General features: G+C 45.1%; 1 pseudogene across 1 annotated transcript; it reads right to left on the reverse strand.

Moving 5' to 3' along the window:
- Positions 1 to 8963: 8963 nt before the first annotated feature.
- LOC143538469 (calcium-dependent protein kinase 32-like) lies at positions 8964 to 11336 on the reverse strand (annotated as a pseudogene). Its single transcript, XR_013136250.1, has 8 exons — positions 10843 to 11336; positions 10624 to 10747; positions 10379 to 10545; positions 10193 to 10337; positions 10002 to 10117; positions 9737 to 9904; positions 9418 to 9648; positions 8964 to 9340 (listed from the first exon to the last, which is right to left on the reverse strand). The product of XR_013136250.1 is annotated as a calcium-dependent protein kinase 32-like (transcript).

The raw sequence follows: 11336 nt of genomic DNA on the forward strand, positions 1-11336 counted from the left end.
GTGGATTCCATGCTGGTGGCCAACCAAATAAATGGGACGTACACGGCTGTGAACGACACAATGGCCCTGTACCTCGCCCAGGCAAAAACCCTTATGCGTGATTTTAATGATTGTAAAGTCATACACGTCAAGCGCAGCGAAAACAAATCTGCGGATGCGTTAAGCAAGCTTGCATCACTAGCCTTCACCCACTTGGGAAAGGACATCCGCATTGAACTCCTCGAAGCACCATCAGTCCCGCACAAGGAAATTTGTGTCATCCAAACCGGTACAGAAACGTGGATGACACCAATAATAAATTACCTTGCAGCAGGAACACTCCCAGAGTCAAAAACACAGGCAAGAAAACTACGCTGTAAAGCACTGAATTATCAACTCATCGATGACACCCTTTACAGACGTAACTTTCTTGGCCCACTCTTAAGATGCGTAGACAACCAGGATGCTGACTACCTCCTAAGGGAGGTACACGAAGGCATCTGTGGAGTACACGCAGGTCCACGCGCTGTTGTAGCTAAGCTAAACAACGCGGGATACTTTTGGCCGGGGATGCATACGGATGCGCAGGCATACATCAGAAAATGCAGGTCTTGCCAGCTCTACGCACCCAACACGCATCGCCCGAAGAACGAACTGGTTCCAGTCACTTCTTCGTGGCCATTTCAGAAGTGGGCCATCGATGTGACAGGCCCATTTCCCACAGCAGCAGGAAATGTTCAGTTCCTAGTGGTAGCCATCGACTACTTCACCAAGTGGATAGAAGCAAAACCTTTAGCCCAAACAACCGCAAAACATATCAAAAAATTTATTTGGGAATTTATTATTTGTCGTTTTGGACTTCCACAGAATTTGGTGAGCGATAATGGCACCAACTTTGCTGACAAGAAGCTACAGCAGTGGCTGAAAGAACTTCAAATCACCCACACCTTTACCTCAGTGGCACACCCGCAAGGTAATGGTGAGGTGGAAAGAGCAAATAAAAGCATCGTCGAAGGCATAAAGAAAAGACTCTTGAAACACAGATCCGGCTGGGTGGATGAGCTTCCGCACGTCCTTTGGGCAAACAGAACGCTGAAGAAGGCCAGTACGGGAGAAACCCCGTTCAGTCTCACTTATGGCACTGAAGCCATGGTCCCAGTCGAAATTGGTTTACCCTCACCAAGGGTCTTGATCCAGCCAGAAGACAATGATGCGGAAAGACGGTTAGACCTTATGCTAACCGAGGAACGCAGAGACTTAGCCGCAGTGCGTGAAGAGAATTACAAACGACAAATGCAAAAGTACTACAACACGCGGGTAAAACTCTGCAACTTCAATGAAGGAGACTACATACTGCGTAACAACGAGGCTTCGAACCAAGAACGCCCAGGAAAGCTGGCCCCGGTCTGGGAAGGGCCATAAGTTATCAAACAAGTTCTGGGAAAGGGCGCATACCGGCTCGAAAGGCTCGATGGCACTCCCATCCAAAGAACATGGAATGGAGCTCAATTACGCAAATGTTATATGTAGATCAATTCCAAACTTGTAAAGAAAAGGCCTAAGAGCCACTTCTAATGGAAATGATTCTCCTTTCACAATGTGTTGATAGCCTTACCTTTAACTTATGAACTTCCCATGTGCCGGTATTCACCGCATCAATGTGTGAAGAAGTAAGTAGTTGCGTGTGGAAGGCGGCAAAACCCGAATAAACACAACGCTAAAAATGTTAAAAAGTTCTAAGGAAAACCTACACGCAGGTCAGATGTAAGTAAAGTTTAGCCATCCTTGTAAGTGCAAGTGACGGTCTTACCCGCACAATCACGAACAAAGAAGCAAAACTTCAACCTATCATCTACCACGTTCAAAGGTTAACTTATTCTGAACACTTAGAAAATTTCAAAGGAAAAGATGAGGTAAACTTCCACGCAGGTTAAATGTAAGTTTAGCCATCCTACTAAGTGCAAGTGACGGTCTTACCCGCACAATCATGAAAGAGGAAGCAAAATAAACTTATAATTTACCACGTCAAAAAGTTAACTTATCTAAGTACTAAAGAAATTGCTAAGTGTAAACATGCGTAAAATAAACAAAGAAAAGAACAAACACATTCTTTATTCCATCGAAACTCGAATATTACAAACATTGCTGGGTATATACCCGCATACAAAAGAAATACAAAAGCAAATATCTACGCTAGTGGTGGAAAGGGATCTTCTGGATCATGCTTCAGGACCACTTCCACTTGGACCCGCACCATCAGCAGAGTGTGACGGTTCAAGGAAAGCTCTAAGGACAGCAAGCCCATCATCAGCAGCAGCAATTTCATTCACCTTCTCCACCACCGGATGCGGGAAGGCAGCATACTGGTTCACTGCTTGGTCGTAAATAGTTTCAGTATCCGCATTATACAAAGGGAAGTTGGAAGGCGGGACGCCTTTCTCAGCAAACCCTAGACCAAGCAGGAAGCCGGTCCGCTCCCCATCCTCATGAGAAGCGTTGAGGGCTGCGCTCATAGCATCGTCGTAAGATGTCTCTGAAAAGACCCGATGCACAACCTACAAAGAAAATGTACAAGTGTAAGAAACTTCTGTCGCAAAGGAAAGCGTGAAGACAAAGCTAAAATACCTGAGGCAACGCTTCTCGAAGAAGCCATTCCTTGGCAACCAGAGCTTCTTGGAGGGCGGCTTGAGCTTGGGTGCGGGCGCGTTCGGCTTCGCTTTTGTTAAGGTTGGCAAGTAGCACTTCCTTTGCAGCAGCCTCTTCAACGCCCTTAAGCTTCCGCTCGGTGTGATCAAGCACGCCACTCTGGTCCAGGATCTCTTGGAGCTTCTTGGCATCTTCCATCGCCAAGGCATCATGAGCACGTTGGAGAGCCTCCAATTTGGCCTTGAGCTCCTCGTTCTCCACGCGTAAAGGCTCAGCAACGGCTTCAGCCTTGGTGGCCCTCTCGGTCGCGTTCCTCGCAGTCTCCTTAGCTAGCCGAAGCTGTTCGTTAACAGCTTGGGCAGCCTTGGAACGGGCCTCGAGTCGCGCTTGAACCTCAACCTCGAGGGCCTTGAAGGCCTTATCCTTCTCCGCAGCCACTGCGGTTAGTTTTTGGTTCTCCTCCCGGAGAGCACGCGCCTGAGATACTTCTTTAACGCGAGCTGCTTTCAACTTGTCGTTTTCACGACAAAGCAGCTCGACGCGTGGCTGCATCCGGGCCAGGAGAACCCGAAGCTCGTTGGTTAGCCTACCCTCCTGGTAGATAACCATGGCTTCCCCCAACGCACCATGGGGAGCAGCGTGGCGAGCCCAGTCCACGCACTCCACAGGTGTGCGAAGGGTTGTTCCTCGGCGAATGTTCCATCTTGGAACATACACTTCATTGGAATCCGACACTGCAAAAGAAACAAAGCAGTTAGGAAAAGATGATAAAAAAAAAATGTATAAAGGCCAAAAGAACCCTACGCACCTGTAGGGTCGATCACAGGCCGATAGCCACCGAACCCATCACCTGAACCTAAGGGAAATCCATCCAAAAGGTCAGGCAGATGGGAAGGTAACAAAGATTGGTGAGAAGCCTCGCGCGTACCTAAAGGTTCGGCCGTCGAGGCCGATGGCGGAGGCATGGTATCCGCCTCGGTCGCCGCCGTGGAGGCAGCAGCAACAGTAACCGCCGGCTCCGTGAAGGATGCTGTAAAAATCGCACTCACGGCCGGCGGTGACGTCATCTCGGCTGGAACAGTCGGCTCAAAGGAGTGAGCAACTGGACCAGCGGATGCAGGCGCAAGCGCCTGGGTCGACGCCTCAGGTAGGCTGACCGAGCCTACCGTCATTGGCGGAGAGGTACTCCCCTGCGCTCCACCCTGGAATGCGTCAACATCCACGCCTGCACAAGAAGATAAGTTTCAATAAATTTATAGTGATAAATCTACAAAGGACGTTTGTACTTACGGGTTTTCTTGAGCCTGAACGTACGGACGGGCGGGGACGAGCCCGATGGAGCCGGTCTCTTGATGCCGGTCACCGTCGTCGTCGTTGGTTCTCCGGAGGCAACAGTCGTAGCCTCCGGAGCAGTGGTCTTCTCACCACCGGGGTTCCCCGCCACCTCTTCACTATCTGACTCAGTGTCAGATAGGAGCACTGGATCGGCTGTGGAGGCCACCTTCTCCTTCCCCTTTCCGCCGGCAGCTTTCCTCTTCCGCACCAGCGAAGGACCATCTGCGGATTCCTCAGAAGAAGGGATGTCATGAATTCCGGCAGCGGGTACAGCATTGAGGGATTGAGGGTAGAATATCGCCTTACCTGGCCGCCGGTGGCTCAGGATCTCGTGGCCCAGCGGATAGACCTCCACAAACTGATCCGCCGTTTGTTCCAGGATGGGCAACTCGCCCTCGTCTAGAGCACGAGTACCCATCCGCGCGGGACCGTCAGCTTCCCGCGGGTACAGGAGCGACTCCAAATCGTTCCCCTCTGAAAGAAAAGAAACAGTTAGAAGACAAACTCGTATCAGCAAAAAAGACAAGACATACCATAAGGAATAGAGTTCAAACCGTATTCGAGAAGGATGGGAACCTGAGACGCCTCCTTCCACACCCGGCTCATCCCCAACATCACCATCCCGGACTCCGCAAACCGGTAAACCGGAGATTGGACCAGGGATATCTTCGAGAACCATTCCGCCTCCTGGTAGTTGGGGGCGTGAAGGCTCGGAATTGCTTGGCCATTTTTAAACTTCATGGCAAGGGGGACGGCGCGGGCGGATATGTAGAAGAACTCCCGCTTCCACGATCGGAGACTGCGCTCGGTCGCGCAAATCTTTAAACCCTTAATACGGGTTGTCAGGGTGTACCACCCCTGGATGCACCTCCAAGTATAGAAGGTCATCAGGCGGTCCACATGGGGCTCGATGCCCAAAATCCGGCACACCCACTCGAAGTGGCGAATCTTGGCGACCGCCATAGGGTGCAGCTCTGTCAAATGAACACCGTGCCTCTCAAGGACACGGTAAACAAACTTTGTCAATGGGAACCTAAGATTCCCATAGACAAAGAATGCTGCATAAACCCCGATCTTGCCTCTGGGGGCATCGTACACGGTCTGATGGGGTTCAGGAAACTCAGGCTCGAGAGGATCGAGCATGAACTTCCTAACAACATACCGGTACTGATCGCCGGGCAGAGCACACTGGCACTCGCCAGCAGTACTCCTATCATCGGTCGTAGACTCGAAATCATGTGAAGACATCTTGCAGAAGGAAGAAGAAAACGATTTCAAGGGAATGCTCGACTGAATAGAGTATTCACCGGAAATCGCTGTAAAGATGAAGAGAAAATGTGAAAGTGTGAATTGGAAAGGATCCTCCACCCCCTTTATATACTAATCGCAATTAATGCGGTGAATTTAATGCGGAGGAGAGAGAAATCGAAGGTGCAATGAAACTATGACGCGTGGCAAAAAGCAAGCTGGCAACAGCTGTCAAAAGGACGCGTGCCAGTAATTTTGCGGCCACGCGCCCGAAAAATCGCGCCTACGCGCCTGAAAAAGCGTCTGGAATGACCATGTACTGTCACGTCACCATAACTTCCTGCACGTCCTGACACAGTCAGAAGAAACCGTCGCACGACGTTTCAGAGGTTTGGACTGTTCTTATCTTTCCACCAACCCTTAGAATTTCAAAAAATTCAAAAAGATTCAAAAAAGTAAGCGGGAAAATACCCCTTACCTTGGCAAACAAGTAACCATAAGCCGGGTGCGGGTACAGTGTTAAGGCAAAACCCTTCACATACCTAGCACCCGCAGGGAATTGAAGTTAAGAATACCTGGGCAACCAAGTAACTATAAGACAGGTGCGGGTACAGTGTTAAGGCAAAAGCCTTCACATACCTAGCACCCGCAGGGAATGGACCCCAGTACCTTGGAAGTAAAGTAACCGTAAGACGAGCGCGGGTAGAGTGTCAAGGCAAAACCCTTCACATACCTTGCGCCCCGCAGAGAATTGAAACCAAGAAGGATCTTCTGAGCAATGCTTGCGGATAGAGGAATAACATCCCCGCATAACGGGAACGTCGAGAATTATATTGTTTGAAACTCCGTGATGGAATTGGTGGTCTTAACATAATTGATCACTATGTTGAAAACCACCAGAACCCCATGGAGAATATATACAAGTGAGACTCAACGCTCCTGACTTGCGAGAAGATTACATACCTACCCGCATCATACCCAAAGATCAAGCAAAAAAAATCGGGAATTTTTGCAAGTGACATTAGGAAACTCGCGGGAAGAATCCCCACGGAGAACCTTAAAACTAAAAACCCCTTTTCAAAACCCCTTGCTTAAAGTCCAAATGTTCACCTCACTTTATTAAACATTCATGAGAAGAACATTGGACTGGGGGGACTTGAAGAGGTAGGTCCCAGCAGAGCCCAGTTGGTCCCGCAGGACTCACCTTGAACAGGGACGTCTGCGCAAAGGCCATCTGCTCCCGCAGGACCCACCATGCTCAGAGAACCTTACGCGCAGTACGCAAGCTGTACACGCAGGGAAAGCCTCCCAATGGTGAAGTACCCCGCCTGTTCCCGCAGTTGCGGATACAAGCCATCAGGGAAGGCTACCCGCAGACAGCAGGGCTACACGCACAAGACACTAGCTACTTCAGTAGTCACATGAAGGAATGAGCAAGGCGGGAACAATCCCGCCTAAATGAGCCAGTCTGTATGATTCTGAAAGATCTTTTGTACTATACCTACCAAGGTATGGATAGGACAGACGATCTGACCAGAACAGCCCATGAGCCAATCACAGGGTGACAGCTCACCGACAACAGTGCGAGGAGGAGCACCCTCTAGTACTGTTTGTCACTATTAGCCGCTGCCTACTCACCAACCCTTACTGTGGGGCATGCGCAGCCTACAGTTGGTGGAATAGTGTTACTATTGGCCGTAACCTATTCACCAACCAGCATGGCCTGCGTACAATCCACAGTAGGTGGGGCGTGCATAATCTACAGTTGGTGGAATAGTGCAGTCGACTTTGTTACTGTTGGCCGTAACCTACCCACCAACCAGTATGGCCTGTGCATAGTCCACTGTTGGTAGAACAGGAATACTATTCAGCCGGCTGTACCTTCTAGGAAACCTACCTTCGGCTATAAATACTCCAACATCTTGGAATGGTAAGATCATCTGCTATCCTGTTATCTAGCAATCTCTTAATATACACTTATATTCAGAGCAATCTAGTCTGATTCTCACGCCGGAGGGTGGTCACAAGGAGGAACCCCCCCTTCTAAGTGACGAGCTTACGGTGTTTGTTTTGCAGGTCTCCTGAAGAACAACTGTCTCTGTTGGACCTCATTCTCGTGGGAAACATTACTTAACCCCCAGATTATCTATAATCTGCACCGGGTCACTTAGTGTTTCTTCAGTAATGATCCTTGCCTAAGTGGTTGAGATGAGGAATTCAAAAACTTCAATTTATAAATTATGAGGTTTCAGGTTAGGCTATAGGATTTTCTCATATATGATGGGTTTTCTCCTTAGTGGGTTAGTGGTCCGTCAACGATCTAAATTTAAACAAAAAATGTGAATCAAATCAAGCTACGGATTATGTTTCGTCACACCAACCCTTTTCTCTCTCGTTTAATCTAATGCTAGAACTAGAATGAATTGGTATCCCGGGAGCTCACCATTATCTTAATCATAAACAAGAATGGAAAACTCAATAATATCCGTTTTAACTTTTAAGCCCAATCAACAAATCGTTTCAATCTAAAATTGTTCAACAATCAAAGTAGTAATGAAAAGACCAATACTAATCGTGTGATCATGTGATTAGCCGAACATGGTAATTTCAATTGAGGCAATTAGTGTATGGCGTAAGTAGGCATATCATACTTTTCTCTTTTTTTTTTTTTTTAAATAACGATTTCTGTAGAGGTAAGGTCCTTCAATTAATCTGCGGAAGCAGCAAAGGCCTATACCTCCCCACAAGCGCGGGATAACCCTAACACGACCATCCATGAAAAGAGCATAGCGGACGGCGGCTAGTCAGACAGCCAATCACAAATGCAAGAACCCTCTAACGGGACACACAGTACATATTGGACAGCAAGCACACGATGACCCTATCAAGAGAGGCTAGCACTGCACCCTCATGAGACAACATTTCACCTACCCGGCTGTCATAGCCAATCAGAGACCAGAAACGTGCTTATAAACAAAGAATAGAAGGTTCAATTGATGGCGACAGTTGGGCCAAATCCTCTCTACCCAGACATGATACTAGCTGGACCGAAGCTAGGTTCGTTTAGTGTTTCTTCAATTTCAATCGTCCATACTGAGTTTGACGCTCACCCATGAACATCATTAGAGAAGGAAATCCACCATTTTGGGAAAACTACCTTAAGTTAGGTTCCGAACAAGAATCCTAAACCTTAACCATCACCCACGTGTCATTTGACCATGAGGCTACTTGCTGTAGTTATGTCAACTACTTTTATTAACCTTTCAAGCCTAGCACCTCTTATTAACTTTATATTTACGTCTTTATCAACTTATCTTATTTTATCTTATCTTATCTTTGCCTTTACACCTTTTTTACGTGATTTTACCCGTTATCAATCATCATTTAGATTTATATATGCATATTTGAAAACCACATGGTGATAGTCTATTCATTTAGCTTGATGTCCGATGAGATTTGCAACTGTTCATCGTGTTTAGTTTCTTTCCAAACTGATTCCTAGTGACAAAACATAATCCCCAGTGGAGATTACATGTGTTATTCGGTTATGCAGTTCGGTTATTATATATAGATGTAATATATCTTCTTGTAAAAATAACATGGCATCCGCCATGACTACTACCACCGGGGCACAAATCTGTAAATTTGATAGAACAACCGGGTACCTTATGTACAATGTGAAGGCGTACAAATTAAACGTTGTAATCAATTAACGGAACTATGTTTGAAATACGATCACGAATTTGGGTGTTAGGTTCTCTACCAAACAAACCATTTGAATACATTCAATCACAAAGGGAACTCACAACAAAAGAAGATTCAATATCCTAGAAGGAAACCCACACCCATTTTAGGTGGAATTTCACACATATCTCAAAACACAAATATTACAAGTTAAATCATAGGCACAAGATAACGAAAAAGAACTTTTCATATTAACAAACTGAATCTTGATTTGCTTCAAAAACACCGTTACCTATGATCCCTCGTTGGCCAAATTCAGCGAACCGTCTTTGAACAATTTCAGGCTGAGATTATTGTACCGCTCTCTTGAATATTGTCTAGACGCTTTCCTCCAATCGGTTCCCGCCTTCATCATTGCTTCAAATTCCTCATAGCTAATCCGCCCATCCTGTATAACACATTTTCAAATTAATTGGAAGAACCAAAAATGCGATTCTTTTGAATAATAGATAAAATAATACAAACCTTGTCAGTGTCAACATCTCGAATAATGGCAGCAATGACTTCTTCACTATCGGATTCAATTTCACCTGCTAAAGTTTCCCTAAGCTCTTCAACCTCTATATACCCGTTTTTATTTATATCAAAAAATTCAAACGCGTCTTTAAGATGATCATCATTCCCTATTTTTCTCAAGTGGACCGATATTGCAACAAATTCTGTATAGTTCAAGTACCCATCTTTGTCCAAATCACCCTATAAGATTATAAGAACATCTTAATTACTCGCGTGCATGAATTAAATTTTTGAAAAACAAAACAGCAATATGTTTTACAATACTTACAGCCTCCATAAGCATTTGAAGATCTGCATCCGGTATATGATGACCAAGCTTTTGCTAACCATTCTTTAATTCAACAATGTTTATCTTCCCTTGTTTGTTAATATCCATTAAATCAAATCCTTGCTTTATTCCCGCCACTTCTTCTGTAGATAAACGCTCAGCAATTACCTGTAATTTCATTAGTCATAAATCCATAAACTTCAATATAAACAAAATTAAATTTTGTGATAAACCTAAAATCTTAAATATTTCAACTTTTCATTACCTGTAATGCTTGTTTTTTGAGCTTGTTCATGAACGAGAATTGTTTCAATCTTGCTTTAACATTTTCCCCTAAAGAAATGTTTGGTGCCTTTTTGGCGTTTTGTATCCATGGATGATCTGTAGTACACAAACACAAATATTAATTTTATATTACATAAGAATATTAGGTATTTTTAGCAAATAAACAAGTACCTAAAACTTCTTGTGCGGTAAGACGAGCGCTAGGGTCAGGATTAAGCATCTTCTTAACAAGATCTATTGCATTATCAGATACTTTGGGCCATGGATCCCTTTTAAAATTCACAACCGATCTAAGTTCCGTTTGAAACAAATTGTACTTCAATATTAAGTTAAAACATGACAAATACAAAATATAACAAGTTTATAAAAGTCAAACTAACCGGCCCAAAACGGTGGGACACCACAAAGCAAAATGTACAGGATTACACCCGCACTCCAGACATCAACTTCAGGACCATAGTTCCGTTTCAAGACTTCAGGAGCCATGTAATATGGACTGCCAACAATCTCGTCAAATCTTTCACCTAAAGTATATTAACCCATTCAATGAAATACTCAAATGAATCAAATATGAACTCATTACGGTTTTTGATAGTCTTTACCTGGTTTGAACATCACAGACAACCCAAAATCAATAACCTTCAACGGCGACGTTTCTTTCTTGTTCGCAAACAAAAAGTTTTCAGACTTCAAATCCCGATGTATCACACCGTTTTTATGGCACATCTAACAAAAAAAAACACAATCAACTCATTACAACATTCAACAAATTAACCGTAATTTAACCAAATAGCTCAACAAAAATTTTAACAAACTCGCACCTGAATAACTTCAACAATGGTGCGCGTAACACCCGCAGCCGCCCTCTCGTATAATGCCCCCTAGCAACGATCCGGTCAAACAACTCACCCCCCTCACACAACTCCATAACCAAATGAACCGCGCCATCGTCCTCGTAAGTATCCTTCAAGCACACAATATTGGGATGAGAGGGCAAATGCTTCATAATCTCAACCTCCCTCCTGACATCCTCAATATCAACCCTAGTCCTCAACTTCTTTTTCGATATCGATTTACAAGCAAAAACCTCACCAGTAGCCTTATCAGTACACAGATAAGTAATCCCAAATTCACCTCTACCCATCTCCTTACCAAGCACATATGTTTGCTCAATTTCATTCCCAGTTGGGTTTTCTAAGACATATGGTTTAGGTGCACCATGGTCTCCAGCAAATGGGTTTGGTTTATTTTTACCCTTTTTATTATTATTAATATCCGAATCGGATGTAGAAGGTGTAGCACAACAATTACCCAT

This window comes from Bidens hawaiensis, unplaced genomic scaffold, assembly GCF_021521415.1.
Source record: "Bidens hawaiensis isolate Kalapana, Puna unplaced genomic scaffold, B.hawaiensis_p1.1 tig00011632_1, whole genome shotgun sequence".
NCBI classification, from domain to species: domain Eukaryota; kingdom Viridiplantae; phylum Streptophyta; class Magnoliopsida; order Asterales; family Asteraceae; genus Bidens; species Bidens hawaiensis.